This window comes from Tachyglossus aculeatus, chromosome 2 (assembly GCF_015852505.1).
Source record: "Tachyglossus aculeatus isolate mTacAcu1 chromosome 2, mTacAcu1.pri, whole genome shotgun sequence".
Taxonomy (NCBI): Eukaryota; Metazoa; Chordata; class Mammalia; order Monotremata; family Tachyglossidae; genus Tachyglossus; species Tachyglossus aculeatus.
Window position 1 is genome coordinate 156,443,155 of NC_052067.1, and position 17,625 is coordinate 156,460,779.

The following is a 17,625-nucleotide window of genomic DNA, read 5'->3' on the forward strand; positions in this document are numbered from 1 at the left end:
AAGCACTTACTATGTGCCAGGCACTATATTAAGAGTTGGGGTAAGTCCAAGTCAATTGGTTTGGACACGGTCCCCGTCCCACATGGGGCTCACAGTCTTAACTCCCATTTTACAGATGAGGTAACGAGGCCTAGAGAAGTTAAATGACTGACTCAAGGTCACACAGCAGAAAAGTGGCCGAGCTCTCTCCATTAGGCCATGCTGCTTCTCATGCTGTTTGGTGATAAATAACGAAGACATTGTTTGGTAGGTGAAGGAGTTCCAGTCTACTTGGGACACTTCCAGAGTGATGTAAGTGCTACTTAATTTCATGGGAGGGTCACTGTTTCACTTTGTTCTAACATACTTGTCCTACTCCTAGAACTTTCATTTCCTTTGGAAGCATTATCAACATCACGCTTCCCATTAATTGAGAACCTGTCAAGTGTAGACTGACAAATAGTTGACAAGTGTGTATACGGTCATCTATGTAGAGAGATATGAATAGCTATCCTGTGTACTCAAAGATGATATCCCCTTTTAGACTGTGAGCCCCCCTTTTAGACTGTGAGCCCACTGTTGGGTAGGGACTGTCTCTATGTGATGCCAATTTGTACTTCCCAAGCGCTTAGTACAGTGCTCTGCACATAGTAAGCGCTCAATAAATACGATTGATTGATTGATTGATTGATTGGTGCTGCAGGATTATTGAGGGGTGCAGCTATGGATGGAAATTACCCTGGGTGAGCAGCAGTCTATTCATGTAAAGAGGCCTTCCCTGGCTAACCCCTCACTTCACCTATTCCTTCTCCCTTCTGTGTCACCCTTGAACTTGGATTCATACCCTTAAGGCACTTTTTATGGTATTTTAAAAGTAATAATAATAATTATTATGGTCCTTGTTAAGTGCTTACTATAATAATAATAATTTTGGTATTTGTTAAGCGCTTACTGTGTGCAAAGCACTGATCAGGTTGTCCCATGTGGGGCTCACAATCTTAACCCCCATTTTACAGATGAGGTAATTGAGGTACAGAGAAGTTAAGTGACTTGCCCAAAACCACACAGCTGACAAGCAGCGGATCCAGGATTTGAACCCATGACCTCTGACTCCCAAACCTGGGTTCTTGTTACTAAGCCACACTGCTTCTGTTTACTATTTGCCGGGAACAGTTCTAAGCCCTGAATAGATACAAAGTATGGATACACGGTCCATATCATTCATTCATTCAGTCATATTTATTGAATGCTTACTGTGCGCAAAGCACAGTACTAAGCGCTTGGGAAAGTACAGTACATTACATAAATGGGCACATTCCCTTCCCACAGTGAGCTCCCACATGGGGCTCACAGTCTTAATTCTCATTAATCTGTAAAATGGGGATTAAGACTGTGAGCCCCACGTGGGACAACGTAATCAACTTGTATCCCCCCAGCGCTTAGAACAGTGCTTTGCACGTAGTAAGCGCTTAACAAATGCCATTATTATTATTATTATTATTATTATTATTATTATTATTATTATTATTCTGCAGATGAGGGAACTAAGGCCCAGAGAAGTGAAGTGACTTGCCCAAGGTCACACAGCAGACAAGTGGCAGAGCTGGGATTAGAACCATGATCTTCAGACTCACAGGCCTGTGCTCTATCCACCACACCATGCGCTGAACAAACAAAACACTTGAGGTCATTTCCAGTTTAATGTTGTGCTCTGATCAATCAATCATAGTTTTTCAGCACTTTTTGCATGCAGGACACTGTACTAAGCACTTGGAAGAATAAAACACAATAACAGACACATTCCCTGCCCACAATGAGTTTACAGTCTGGAGGGTGGTTCTATGAGAAGAGGCATGGTTTAGTGACAAAAGCACAGACTTGGGAGTCAGAGGATGAGGGTTCTAATCCTGGCACCGCCACTTGTCTTCTGTGTGACCTTGGGCAAGCCACTTACCTTCTCTGTCCCTCAGTTACCTTATCTGTAAAATGGTGATTAAGACTGTGAGCCCCACGTGGGACTACCTGATCACCTCATATTTACCCCATTGTGGCTCAGTGGAAACAGCATGGGCTTTGGAGTCAGGGGTCATGGGTTCGAATCCTGGCTCTGCCGATTGTCAGCTGTGTGACTTTGGGCAAGTCACTTAACTTCTCTGGGCTTCAGTTCCCTCATCTGTAAAATGGAGATTAAGACTGTGAGCCCCCTGTGGGACAACCTATCTCCTTGTAACCTCCCCAGTGCTTAGAACAGTGCTTTGCACATAGTAAGCACTTAATAAATGCCATTTTATTATTATTATCATTATTATTATTATTATTATTATTATTATTATTACCCCAGTGTTTAGAACAGTGCTTGGCACATAGTAAGCACTTGAAAAAAAACATTATTATTATTATTATTATATGCATGGAGATGGCTTGCACTCACAATCCATTTCCATTTTATTAGTGGTACTCTCCTGTCATAAATCATTGTAAATCATCTTTGAGTGGATGAAATCCCGACTGTTATATTGGCAAAGACAGGATTTGCGAGAGCAATAAAATACATCCCTTTGGAGAGGTGAATACTCAATACAATACTGGCAGCTGGGGACACAAGTAAGAGGTAAAAGGCATGTTTCCTTCCCTGAAAGAGCTCACAGAGTAACAGGGCATGCAAGAAGCCATGAATCAAAGAGTACACAGGGTGGAAGGACCATGAGAGTAAATATAAATAATAAACACAAATAAATCAAGAAGCAATAAATCAACAGGTAAATCGAATAAGATAGGCATTGTGAAGCCTTTTTGACTGAAGAAAAACTCTGATCTTAGACAAGTTACCTTACCTTACAGGCTGGAACTACGGTCTTTCCCCAGGCCCAAGACTATGTCCTTTACACAGTCATTTATTCATTCATTTAATCGTATTTATTGAGCACTTACTGTGTGCAGAGCACTGTATTAAGTGCTTGGGAAGTACAAGCTGGCAACGTATTGAGATGGTCCCTACACAACAACGGGCTCACAGTCTAGAAGGGGGAGACAGACAACAAAACAAAACATATGGACCAATGTCAAGTCATCAGAATAGAGATAAGGTTAGATGCACATCATTAACAAAATAAATATAATAGTAACAGAATAGAATAGAATAGAACTGAGCATGGTCGTCTACATTATACTAATGTATTAGCCCCATTTGGTAATTGAATCGGTCAGTCAATCATTACTGTGTATTGAGATTTTAACCTCCTGGAGGGCAGGGATGAGAATTCTTATTTTACTGTTGTTGTGTCCCATTAAGGCTAATTAAGGACGGGGATGGGCGGGGAGGTGGGAGTTGTGACTCAAATTTACCGACAGAACAAACCACGAAATTCAGTATTACATTAAAAAATTATTAGCATGCACAAAGCATCAATCTCAACGGATCCTGCTTCTGTTAAGCCCCACAACCCAGGGGCGATGAGATAGCTGACACCATTTAAGCCCTCCAACCCAGGGATGATGAGGATTTCCTACTGCGGGATAATTAATCTCCATCGGTATTCAGTCGGAGTTCGGTCTTAGACTAGCATGAGCATCCCGCTAAAAGATCTCCTCTTGCCTGGGCTGTTTCTGTCGTCCTTTTGGCTAGCAGCATGTAGCAATGACAGGAGTTTCCCCCTAGCCTTTACACTGTGCTTGTTGACCGGAATAATGGCCTTAATCTACCAATTACAGTTCAATTGTCTTCTTGTTCTTAGTAGACATCTCACCAACATTTGGTCTATGCTTGAAGCCTATCTGGCTAGTTGTGATCACAGGAAGCAATGTGCTGAAGGGTATTAAATTGAACACATTGCTTATGCGAGGTGCAAACTGCACTCGTCAATTATACATACATCAATTATACAGAGGAGTATACATGCTTAGTATAGTATAGTCCTCTGAGAACATTAAGCACTTGAGAAATACAATTGATTGATCAGTTAATTGACCGATCACCTATGTGTGTAGAGCACTATAGGAAGTGCTTGGAAATCGTATGTTTGGGCAAAGAATTTGGGCCACTGTGATTTTTTAGGGAATGATACAGCTTGAGGGTAAAATTTTAGTCTTAAATGGATTGGCATCATTTTGAAACTGTTTGTAAACAGAATTGATTGCACATTCTAATGTGAAAATGAATTTTTGCATGAGAAAATATTGCAAAATCTGGACTGGAGGGGAGCTACATTTTTGCATCTGTGTTTCGTGCAGGAAATGAGCCATCACCAAAGACCGGCACATTGACTTCAGTTTACAGCTAAATGCCCTGGCTCAAAGAAACTCTGCGGTCAGAAGGGAAGACGTGCAAATCAGAGTGAGCTTGCTCTCTATCTCATGCTCCTGATGAAGCGTCACACCCTGATTCAGAGAAGAAATGATGAAAATGAGACCTCATTTACTCTACAAAGGTGTGTACCCCCAGGAAACGTCATGCTTCCAGGAGCTGAATTACGTATTTCCACGAGTACAGACATTCTGATGAGCATGCAAAGTGGCCACCCTATATCCCCTAGAATTAAGTAAGAAAAAAGCAATGTCAGATAGCATAACTATTTTTATTAGAAGCAATTTCAAAAGATCCTTTAACAAAGAAGCAGTCAGTAGGTGATGACCTAAGATCAGTCATATTTTCTTAGATCCGGAAAAGACATTAATGACCTTTGGCAGAAACAATTTTAGCAATTTCTAAAATAGCAAAGAGTATGTATTTATCCTTCTAAATCAAATTTCTCCTCATGAACATTAACAGCATTTATTCATGAACACTTAAGATGGAATGAATGTTACCACTAAATTGTAATGAAATTGCTATCAATTATCCATTTTATATTCATCAATTCAATCAAAACTGCGTAGCTGATTTTCTATGTTTTAGGAATAGGCTTTAATTGGGAAAAGAGCTTTTGGGAATCACAACGTATGTATGTGAATTAGAAGAACGAGGTTCTAAAGAGAACTGATAAATATACCCACTCACATGATTAAAACCCAATTCTCTTTTTGCAGCCACAAAATAAACGAAGTTCCAGAATCCAAATTCTGGCATTTGCAATTGATTGATGGGTGAGCAGTGAGTTGTTTCAGCTGTACCTTATTTAGGATTTCAGAGGAGACAGTGACCAGAGACCTCCACTGACCATGTTACCAGCATTCAATAGCCAGTATTAGACTAGAAGCTTATTTTCACATTGCAGCTATTCACGTCAGAAATCAGGTTCCCTATAGCTACAAACTTCTAGGAGGAAAACGTGATTCATTTTTTTTTAATAGTATTTGTTAAGCTCTCACTATGGCCCAGCCACTGCACTAAGCACTGGGGTACAAGCTAATCAGGTTGGACACAGTCAATGTCCCATATAGGGCTCACACTCTTAATTCCCATTTTACAGATGAGGTAACTGAAGCACAGAGAGATTAAGTGACTTGCCCAAGGTCACACAGCAGACAAGTGGCAGAGGGGGGATTAGAACCCAGCTCCTTTGACTGCCAGGCCCATGGTCTATCCACCAAGCCACGGTCCTTTTTTTGTTTCTTCTAAAGGTGTAAGAGCATCCAGTATCCTTATTGCCTCTGACCGCATAATGTTTAACAGAAAGCTTTCATTCATTCAATCGTATTTATTGAGCGCTTACTGTGTGCAGAGCACTGTACTAAGTGCTTGGGAAGTACAAGTTGGCAACATATAGAGACGGTCCCTACCCAACAGTGGGCTTACATTCTAGAAGGGGGAAAGCTTGTGTTCCTGATTCATTTCTAGCACCATAAATTGCGGTTCAAATTTCTTGACCTATCCTGCCGGCCCCGTGCAATTCTACCTGACTTCACCGAGAGCCCGGATAAGATCACACGTGGAGCTCCTAAGATACATTCTGGACAAGGATCCTGTAGGATGAAAGATACTCTATCGCGTAAGTATTAGTCAAAGTGGAAACATATGATGACACCTCCTGAAAGGATTAGTTGAGGTGTGTTTAGGAAGAGATTCCAGCAAATGAAATTGGCCTAAAGGGATATTGCCACTCACGCTACTTGTCTGCACGTCTCAACCCCTTGCGATAACACTCTTCCAGAAATCACAAGTAAGGACAGGTTACATACAGTCCTGGGTTGAAAAATTTCAGCGGTGCCCAAGTTGGTGATTCAATGAAACCCTTTTCTGAGTCAGTCGATCCTCAGCTAATATCCTAATATGGTATATATGGTATATATGGTATATGGGGTAATGGGGACCTGGAGACCCTACTTTTGTGATGAAATTACATAATTGGAGTCACTGACATGGGATTAGCTTGGCTCAGTGGAAAGAGCATGGGCTTGGTAGTCAGAGGTTCTAATCCCAGCTCTGCTGCTTGTCAACTGGTGTGACTTTGGGCTAGTCACTTAACTTCTCTGTGCCTCGGTTACCTCATCTGGAAAATGGGGATAATAATAATTATGGTATTTGTTAAGCACTTACTATGTGCAAAGCACTGTTCTAAGCACTGGGGAGATACAAGGCGATCAGGTTGTACCACGTGGGGCTCACAGTCTTAATCCCCATTTTACAGATGAGGGAACTGAGGCCCAGAGAAGTTAAGTGACTTTCCCAAGGTCACACAGCTGACAAGTGGCAGAGCCGGGATTTGAACCCATGGCCTCTGACTCCAAAGCCCATGCTCTTTCCACTGAGCCACACTGGATGAAGACTGTGAGCCCCACGTGGGACAACCTGATCACCTTATATCCTCCCCAGCTCTTAGAAGAGTGCTTTGCACATAGTAAGCGCTTAACAAATGCCATTATCATCATTATTATTATTATTTTTAATATTCCATATTTCCACCAAAATAGTAAACTGAAACAGTCTTAAGAAATTTCAGCCGCGCTCTGTGCCGCTAAGCACCAGGTAGTGTCTCATTGCTATTAGGTACCAACCATTTTCTGAGTCAGAAGTGAATACAGCTGATGGCTCAGTGGAAACAGCCCAGGCTTTGGAGTCAGAGGTCATGGGTTCAAATCCCACTCCACCAATTGTCAGCTGTGTGACTTTGGGCAAATCACTTAACTTCTCTGTGCCTCAGTTACCTCATCTGTAAAATGGGGATTAAGACTGTGAGCCCCCCGTGGGACAACTTGATTACCTTGTAACCTCCCCAGCACTTAGAACAGTGCTTTGCACATAGTAAGTGTTTAATAAATGCTATATTAAAAAAATGGGCCCAGAGATGCAGGGTGGCCTTAAGCTAGAGCATGGGCCTGGAAATCAGAAGGATCTGGATTCTAAACCCAGCTCTGCCACTTGTTTGCTGTATGACCTTGGGTAAGTCACTTCACTTCTTGGTGAGTCAGTTTCCTCATTTTTAAAATGGGGATTTAGTCTGTGAGCCCCATGTGGTACAGGGACTGTATCCAACCTGATTAGCTTGCATCTATCCCAGTGCTTAGTACAGAGCCTGGAGCACAGTAAGCCCTTGATAAACACCATTAACAATAACAACAACAGCAGTAAACAGTACAGGCCTCCTTGTAGAGGTTAGGAAACTTGGTTAAATAATATTTGGAAAGCTTTTGCGGTCCTCTAATTAAATGTAAGGTTGTCAGAGAACTGTAGTCAACCTTTCTCCCCCCGTTCTGTGATAATGATGATGATGATGATGATGACATTTATTAAGCACTTACTATGTGCAAAGCACTGTTCTAAGCGCCGGGGCGGTTACAAGGTGATCATGTTGTCTCACGGGGTGCTCACAGTCTTAATCCCCATTTTACAGATGAGGTCACTGAGACACAGAGAAGTGAAGTGACTTGCCCAAAGTCACACAGCTGACAAGTGGCGGAGGCAGGATTTGAACTCATGACCTCTGACTCCAAAGCCCGGGCTCTTTCCACTGAACCATGAGCATGGATTTGGGTCTTTGCTCACCCCACCTCCAGCCCCAGAGCAGAGAAGCAGCGTGGCTCAGTGGAAAGAAGCCAGGCTTTGGAGTCAGAGGTCATGGGTTCAAATCCCCAGTTTGCCAATTTTCAGCTGTGTGGCTTTTGGCAATTCACTTAACTTGTCTGTGCCTCAGTTACCTCAACTGTAAAATGGGGATTAAGACTGTGAGCCCCCTGTGGGACAACCTGATCACCTTGTAACCTCCCCAACGCTTAGAACAGTGCTTGGCACATAGTAAGTGCTTAATAAATGCCATCATTATTATTATGTACATAGTCTTATACTCCTCCATACCTCCTCTCTGTAACTATAAGCAGCATGGTCTTGTGGAAAGAGCATACGCCTGGAAGTCAGAGAACCTGGATTCTAATCATGTCTCTGCCACTTTTCTTCTGTGTTACCTTGGGCAAGTACTTCTTCTCAGTGCCTCAGCTTCCCCATCTGTTAAATGGGGATCACATCCTACTCCTCCTACTTAGATTGGGAGCCCCCTGTGAGACAGGGATGTGTCCAACCTGAGTATCTTGTAACTACCCCAGTACTTTGTATTTGGTAGAGAGTGAATAATTGACAATTACCATAATTATTTATAACAATAATAATATTATTATTATTTTTTTTAAATGCTTATGTCCCCTTTTTGACTGTAAGCTCCTTGAGGGCAAGGAATTGTGTCTACCAATGCAAGAGCTCTCAAGAGCTCTCGTACTTTCAAGACTCTAGGTCAGTGCTCTGCACACAGTAAGCACTCAATAAATACCACTGATTGATTAAGAGTGAACAAAAAATCCACTTTGGAAATTTCTCCTGGAAAGTTGTTAACTAAAGGAGTGTCTCTGAATAAAGATACAAAGTTGTAGGTGTCAACAGACTATCTACTTTTCTTTTATGGATATCTAAATAAAATGTGCTTACTCATGTACAGTAACAACAGTAGACAAATGTGGATGTATTGTAATTTGAAAATGGGTTATTAAACATCAAAATTTCATCAAAGTAATTTCCTCAATATTCCAACATTTTCCAGTAGAGGGCAATGTAGTTTCAACTGATTTAACTTTTACTATTTATTTGAAAAATCAAGTGCAGTGTGAAAGCGAATGAATAGTCTCAATAGCTTGAGGAAAATCCATTTATCTTAGGACCCAATTTCAGAGCAGCCTGCAATATCATGTCAGCAAAAACCACATTTGCATGCCTAACTTGTATACTTCCGTGGCTCACTACCTAATTTAACAGTGGAAACAGATTTCAAATTGGTACATTTAGTTCATTGGCAGAGAGGTTGCCGATGAACCATGAAGTATTGGCCTAGCACAGTACGGGAAGCTATTGAAATTGTCGAGGGAAGATGCAAGACAGCTTCATCATCCCATTCCTTGAAAATGACAACTGAAAACACTTGAACCCTTGTCTGTAATCTCTGTTAGTCATCATCATCATCATCATCAATCGTATTTATTGAGCGCTTACTGTGTGCAGAGCACAGTACTAAGCGCTTGGGAAGTTCAAGTTGGCAACATGTCCAACATGGAATGCTCAGTACCCTGCTTTGCACACAGTAAGTGCTCAATAAATACAATTGAATGAATATACCTTCAAAATGAGCATGAATTATAAACCCTCTTCTGCATAATGACCATACACAGTTCAAAGTTAGCATTTGAATTCACAATGGAATGTGCTCAACCATTTACGCCTTTTCTTTTTTTTTTGTGGGTCATCATCATCAAATATAATTTATCCGATACTTACACAACCACTGTGGGAAGGAATAGTCAGAGGAAAAAAGAAAAGAGTGCAGCAGATACTGTCTTTCCGTTTACCTCGTGGTCGACAGAAGGTATAAGGACCAGGTAGATAGTAAAATTAACCTTCATGCTTTCACCTAGTGGATAGAGCATGTTTCTGGGAGTCAGAAGGACCTAGGTTCTAATGTCGGTTCTGCCACTTGTCTGCTGTGTGACCTCAGGCAAGTGACTCAATTTTTCTGTGCCTCACTTACCTCATCTGTAAAATGGAGATTAAGACTGTGAGCCCCATGTGGGACATGGACTGTGTCCAACCTGAATAGCTTGTTTCTACTCCAGTGCTTCAGAATAGTGCTTGACACATAATACGTGCTTAACAAATGCCATCATTATTTGGTTATCTTGCATCTCACCCAGGACATAGCAGTCTTGGCACATAATAAGAACTTAATAACCATTATGATGATTATTTCTACCTCCAAGATTCCTATATATTTTAGCAATTCATCAAGTCTTTCCCTTAGATTTTTGTCATTAGAAGTGTTCTAAATAGGCTCTCACAAGCTCCATTTTTGCTAGAAAAATGTAAGTTGGAGTTTGTCATTTGTAATTGCAATGATCTATATATAGACATCTAGTTCTTCCAAACGGTGTGCTTTTTTACATTATGCATTTTGAATAGACTGTAGTTATGCAATTGTTAGGATGACAAAAAGGAAAATGCAACACTCCTTTAGACATTCTGTTACCACTGTCGGAGTCACTTTCATTAATTAATTAATTCATTCATTTATTCATTCAATCGTATTTATTGAGCGCTTACAGTGTGCAGAGCACTGTACTAAGCTCTTGAGAAGTACAAGTCAGCAACATATAGAGACGGTCCCTACCCAACAACGGGTTCACAGTCTAGAAGGGGGAGACAGACAACAAAGCAAAACATATAGACAGGTGTCAAAATAGTCAGAACAAATAGAATTACAGCTATATGCACAGCATTAACAAAATACATAGAATAGTAAATATGTACAAGTAAAATAAATAGAGTAACAAATCTGTACAAATATATACAAGTGCTGTGGGGAGGGCAAGGAGGTAGGGTGGGGGGATGGGGAGGAGGAAAGAAAAAAGGGGGCTCAGTCTGGGAAGAGCTCCTGGAGGAGGTGAGCTCTCAGTAGGGCTTTGAAGGGAGGAAGAGAGCTAGTTTGGCAGATATGTGGAGGGAGGGCATTCCAGGCCAGGGGAAGGACGTGGGCCGGGGGTCGACGGCGGGACAGGCGAGAACGAGGCACAGTGAGGAGCGGAGGGTGCGGGCTGGGCTGGAGAAGGAGAGAAGGGAGGTGAGGTAGGAGGGGGCGAGCTGATGGACAGCCTTGAAGCAGAGAGTCAGGAGTTTGTCTTAGACTAACCTTGATGGGGTACTGTTTGGAACCAGGCTATTGTCCATAAGTAAATTACATTCCAGTCTGCATTGGTGTCTGTAGAAGCAGCATCCCCTTCTGGATTCAAAATCTTCTAGAATATTCAAAACGACACCTAGAGCTTCCTTTCTCCCCAGAGCCCCTGTTCTCCAACTAGGAGAACGAAATTTAGTAGAGGGCAGAGACATTCATTTTAAAGGTTGTGACCTGGCACATTAGATTTAGAATTTCCCTAAGGTGAAGTACTATATATTGTATTTAGAAAGAAAGACAAGACTTTAGTTGAAAGTGCCTTATTCTTATAGTCATATAATCATAATAATTGTGGCAGTTGTTAAGCACTTAGTATGTGCCAGGCACTGTACTAAGTGCCGGGTAAGACACAAGCAAATTGGGTTGGTCATTCATTCATTAATATTTATTGAGCACTTACAGTGTGCAGAGCACTGGACTAAGCGCTTGGGAAGTACAAATCGGCAACAGATAGAGATGGTCCCTACCCAACATCTGGCTTCCAGTCTAGAAGGGGGAGACTGACAACAAAACAAAACACAGTTCCTGTGTCATCTGTAAAATCCCCATTTTACAGATGAGGTAACTGAGGCACAAATAAGTGAAGTGACTTGTCTGAGGTCCAAGGACTTGTCTGACTATACCCCCTTTCCTCTTCTCCCACCCCCAAGTCACCCTGACTTGCTCCCTTTGATCTTCCCCGCCTCCCAGCCCCACAGCACTTGTGTACATATCTGTCATTTATTTCTTTATATTAATGTCTGTCTCCACCTCTCTAGACTGTAAACTCAATTGTGGGCTGGGAGTGTGCTTATTGTTGTATTGTGCTCTCCCAGTCACTTAGTACAGTGCTCTGCACACAGTAAGTGCTCAATAAATGATTGAATGGTTGAATGAGGTCATATTGCAAACAAGTTGTGGAGCTATTAGAACTAGGTCCTTCTGACTCCCAATCAATCAATCAATCAATCATATTTATTGAGTGCTTACTGTGTGCAGAGCACTGTACTAAGCGCTTGAAGTACTAAGTTGTACTTAGTACAGCTTGGAGCTGTACTAAGGGCTCCCAGGCCCAAGATCTAGCCATTAGGCTACACTGTTTCTCTATAAAATCATAAGAGTAAGGATTGGATTAAAGAAAAAATAATGGATCTAGAGCTAAAGGAGCCCTGACTGCAGAGGTGACTTCCTATCCAGAGAAGGTCCATAATAAAAATAATTGCGGCATTTGTTAAGTGCTTACTATGTGTCAAGCACTTGGCTAAATGCTGGATTAGAAATAAGATAATCAGATCAGACTCAGTCCCAAAGGGTGATGGATAAATGGTGTAGTTAGGGATAGGAAGGGCTAAAACAGAAGCAGTGTGGCTTAGTGGATAGAGCAAGGTCCTGGGAGTCCTTCTAAAACTGGATCTGCCACTTCTCTGCTCCGGGACCTTGGGCAAGTCACGTAACTTCTCTGTGCCTCAGTTACCTCATCTATAAAATGGGGATTAAGATTGTGAGCCCCATGTGGGACATGGACCGTGTCCACCCTGATTAACTTGTATCTACCCCAGTGCTTAGTACAGTGCCTGGAATGTAGTAGTCATTTAACAAATAGCATAAAACAAATTAAAAAAAAACTGTCACGGGAACCCTAAGTGATAGAAAGCCTGGAGTTCTACAACTTCCATGCTGAATTCCATCAGAACTTTTGGTCAGCTGCTCTCTGGGCCTAGTATTCGTTTACAGCTAATGTTTCAATTTGGACTGATGCCCTGGGTGGTCATCACCATTTGATCTGATTCCTTTCGTTTTACTGCTCCAAAACCCAATAGAAACGTTGGCATTCCAGAACATCTTTCTCAATAAAGGCTGATCTAAAAAATTCATCATACTGTCCAGCTATTTCTTTCCCAACCTGATCACAAAATGGCCTCACTGATTCCCTAGCCAACTTCCTGCTTTTGATACTTTTAAAGACTTATTATTAACTTGGGCAACGCTTGCCAAGACACTCTTCAAATTCCTTTTTGACTCACCCAATTTCCATTTTACATCTCTCTTGACATTCCTATGGACTTCCTGTTCTTCTCACTTGGGTGAGTTTTCCATTTTTCAAAGGATTTCTTCCCCGTCATGACCAATTTTTACTCCTGTTTCAAGTGGGTAGTTAGGTCCAAAGGGAGAGGAGGCTGCTTTCCTGTTCTAGGAGCCATCAGAAGCTTCCAGAGGGTGGGGAGAGGGGATATTTCATTGTTTCAGAAAGGTCCCGCCTTTTTTTTTTATTTCTGCTGTGGCTATTTCAGAGATAAAAGTAACCTTGGAAGTTTCAAAGAGAGTGAATAATAATAACTTTGTTATCTGTGGTAGATAAATACTCTCAGATAAGATCGCACTGTGGTAGATACAACATGATCAGGTCAGATCGCTAGATTTGTATGTGTTTTGAAGGCAGGGATCATTTCTTACTCTATTGTACTCTTCCATGTCAGCTGTGTGACCTTGGGCAAGTCACTTAACTTCTCTGTGCCTCAGTTACCTCATCTGTGAAATGGGGATTAAGACTGTGAATCACATTTGCGGCATGAACTATCTCCAACCTGCTTAGCTTGCACCAACCCTAGCGCTTAGTGCTGTGCCTGGCATATAGTAAATGCTTAACAAATACCACTATTATTATTATTCCAAGTGCTTAGAACAGTGATCTGAAGAGATTTTGACTTGGCCAATCTCTTTTTGGGGGGAACAACAAGTGAAATTTTTCTCACATGAATTTAATAATAATAATAATAATAATAATAATAATAATAAAATAGAATTTATTAAGCGCTTACTGTGTGCAAAGCACTGTTTTGAGAGCTGGGGAGGTTACAAGGTGATCAGGTTGTCCCACGGGGGGCTCACAGTCTTAACCCCCGTTTTACAGGTGAGGTACCCAGATGCCCAGAGAAGTTAAATGACTTGCCCAGAGTCACACAGCTGACAGTTGCGGAGCGTGATATGAACCCATGACCTCTGACTCCAAAGCCCGTGCTCTTTCCACTGAGCCACTCTGCTTGATAATTGTGGTACTTGTAAAGCACTTCCAATGTGCCAAACACTGCACCAAGCACTGAGGTAGCTACAAGATAATCAGGCAGGACTCAATCCCTGTCCACCTGGAGCTCACAGTCCAAGTAGGAGGGAATAGGATTTAATCCTCATTTTACAAATGAGGAAACCGAGGCCCAGAGAAGTTAAGTGACTTACCCAAAGTCCCAGAGCAGGTTAGTGGAAGACGCTGGGATTAGAACTCAGGTCTTCTGAATCCCAGTCCCGTGCGCATCCCACTAGGCCATCCTCCTACTCATCGGCCCAAATGGTAGGGCAGAAGTTGGGAAGGGAGGCAAGTAGGGGCAGCAGCAGGGGAAAAGCACTTCCGTATACATCTGGAATTTCTTTCTTTACATTAATGTCAGCCTCCCGCTCTAGACCGTGAGCTCGCTGTGGGCAGGGAATGTGTCTGTCATGCGCTTAGGGGAAGCAGCATGGCATGGTGGATAGAGCATGGGCCTAAAAGTCAGTAGGCCATGGGTTCAAATCCCTGCTCCGCCACTGTTCGACTGTGTGGCCTTGGGCAAGTTGCTTCATTTCTCTGGGCCTCATTTGATCTCATCTGTAAAATGGGATTAAGACTGTGAGCCTCATACGGGACAGGGACTAATTCCAACCCAATTTGCTTGTGTCCACCCCAGAGCTAAGTATAGTTCCTGACACTTCTAGACTGTGAGCCCATTGTTGGGTAGGGACCATCTCTTTATGCTGCCAACTTGTACTTCCCAAGTACAGTGCTCTGCACACAGTAAGCGCTCAATAAATACGATTGAATGAATGACACACAGTAAGCGCTTAACAAGTAATACAATTGTTGTTACTGTTGTTACACAGTAAGAGCTCAATAAATTCGATTAAATGAATGAATGGGAATGGACCAGAGTACTTAGAACGGTGCCCCAGTGCTTAGAACAGTGTTTGTCACATAGCAAGAATTTAATAACTACCATATCAAGTACCATAAGAGTGACCTCTCCAGTCTTCTCCCTTAATATGAGGGGCTGGGGTGTGTGGATTCTCCGGCTGGAAGTCACCCCAAGGAATCATGATTGATCTATAATCAAAGACATCTAGATGCCCTCTCTTCTCCAGGAAATAGGAAGCTTGACCCTTCGGACACAGTTCTCTCTTGCTTGCCTTCTTACCACTATGGTGGCTCCTTCAGTCAGTCAGCCAATCTTATTTATTGAGCACTTGCTGTGTGCAGAGCACTGTACTAAGCGTTTGGGAGAGTACATCACAACAATACAACAGACACATTCCCTGCCCACAACGAATTTACAGACTAGAAGGGGATGCAGACCTAAATATCAATAAATAATCCCCCTTTCTTCTCACTTTCCATTGACCCCCTTGGGGAGCTGATCCACTCCTATCAGTTCCCAGACCTTTCTAAAACGACATGCTGCACTCATCTTTTAGACCGTGAGCCCACTGTTGGGTAGGGACTGTCTCTATATGTTGCCAACTTGTACTTCCCAAGCGCTTAGTACAGTGCTCTGCACACAGTAAGTGCTCAATAAATACGATTGATTGATTGATCTCTCCAGTCCTCAAAAGCCTTCGAGCAGCTACCCATTTTTCCCTTGTGTGTGATCTTGGGTAAGTTTACCTCATTTGTCCTCTCCATTTTCTTTCTCAAACCTTGAAGTGGGGTTTTTGTCATTTTCTTCCCATACCATCCACTCCAGCACAATCATGCTGTTCTTTTAAATGCCTTAAGTATTTACCTGCTTGCTTGCTACTGATTTAATTACTCATCTGGGTTGATGAATTATATCGATTATCACATTCTTTTAACTCTTGTGTAGTTGTCAGACCAAGCCTTATTGCCTCTCCCATTAGAAACTCCTGAGCGTGGCTCAGTGGAAAGAGCCCGGGCTTTGGAGGCAGTGGCCGTGGGTTCAAATCCCGGCTCCACCACTTGTCAGCTGTGTGACTTTGGGCAAGTCACTTAACTTCTCTGTGCCTCAGTTCCCTCATCTGTAAAATGGGGATTGACTGTGAGCTCCCTGTGGGACAACCTGATCACCTTGTAACCTCCCCAGCACTTAGAACAGTGCTTTGCATGTATTAAGCGCTTAATAAATGCCATCATTATTATTATTATCATTCGATTTAAGTTACACAATTGCCTCTCTCCCAGCTACTTATCAATGCTGCTGATGATGATGATGATGGCTTTTCTTAAACACTTGCTATGTGCAAAGCACTTCTAAGCATTGGGGAGGTTACACGGTGATCAGGTTGTCCCACGGGGGGCTCACCGTCTTAATCCCCATTTTATAGATGAGGTCACTGAGGCACAGAGAAGTTAAGTGAGTTTCCCAAAGTCACACAGCTGACAGTTGGCGGAGTCGGGATTTGAACCCCTGACCTCTGACTCCAAAGCCCGGGCTCTTTCCACTGAGCCACACTGCTTCTCATAACTTTCTTCTCCTTCTACACCCTAGCTCACACTCTTCATTCCTCTTGAGGTTACCTTCTCACTGTGACAAATCCTCATTTCCCCTACTCACTTTCCCCTCTGCATTGCCTATGCATTTGGTGTGTACCCTTTAAGCACTCTGACACTCATTCCAGTCCCACAACACTTAAATACATGTTCTTTTATACTACCATTTTATCTCTATAATTTTTTTAATATTTTTCTCCCCCTATAGCCTGTAAACTCCTTGTGGGCAGGCACTGGGTCACCCAACTCTGAGAAGCAGTGTGGCTTAGTGGAAAGCACACGGGCTTGGGAGTTAAAGGTTGTGGGTCCTAATGATGATGATGATGGCATTTATTAAGCGCTTACTATGTGCAAAGTGGCTCTGCTGCTTGTCAGTTATGTGACTTTGGGTAAGTCACTCAACTTCTCTATGCCTCAGTTACCTCATCTGTAAAATGGGGATTAAGACTGTAAGCACCACGTGGGACACCCTGATTACCTTGTACCTACACCAGAGCTTAAAACAGTGCTTGGCACATAGTAAGTGCTTAACAAATACCATAATTATTATTATTATTTCGGGACTCTGCACATGGTAAATGCTCAATAAATGCCATTGATGGATTGATGGATTGACTGATTGATTGCTCTGGACAGAGTAATGCTCAATAAATACCACTGATTGATTTATAGATCAGACATAGTCCCTGTCCTATATATGGTGCAGAGAGAGATAAGTGGATGATGTAGAGAAAGCTAGAGGATAAATGTGTGGTATGTGCTCAAATATTGAAGGGAAAATACCTTAATATTGTGAGCATACAATCGTCTGCAGATAAATCAACATAAAGTGGGAGAAGAGAAGTGGAATGACAGCAGCAGGAGCCTCTCAGTTTACCTCATTTGTCCTCTCCATTTTCTTTCTCAAACCTTGAAGTGGAGTTTTTGTCATTTTCTTCCCATACCCTTCACTCCAACACGATCATGCTGCTCTTTTAACTGCCTTATTTACCT

The 17,625-nt window shown here is 42.3% G+C and overlaps 1 long non-coding RNA gene across 1 annotated transcript in view; it reads left to right on the forward strand.

Moving 5' to 3' along the window:
- The first annotated feature begins 216 nt into the window (after positions 1-216).
- LOC119920514 overlaps positions 217-17,625 on the forward strand; it is a 35,975-nt gene continuing 18,566 nt past the window's right edge. The window contains exons 1-3 of the long non-coding RNA XR_005448261.1: positions 217-291; positions 4,210-4,406; positions 5,756-5,906. This is a non-coding gene — a long non-coding RNA (uncharacterized LOC119920514). The remainder of the gene's footprint in view (positions 292-4,209; positions 4,407-5,755; positions 5,907-17,625) is intronic.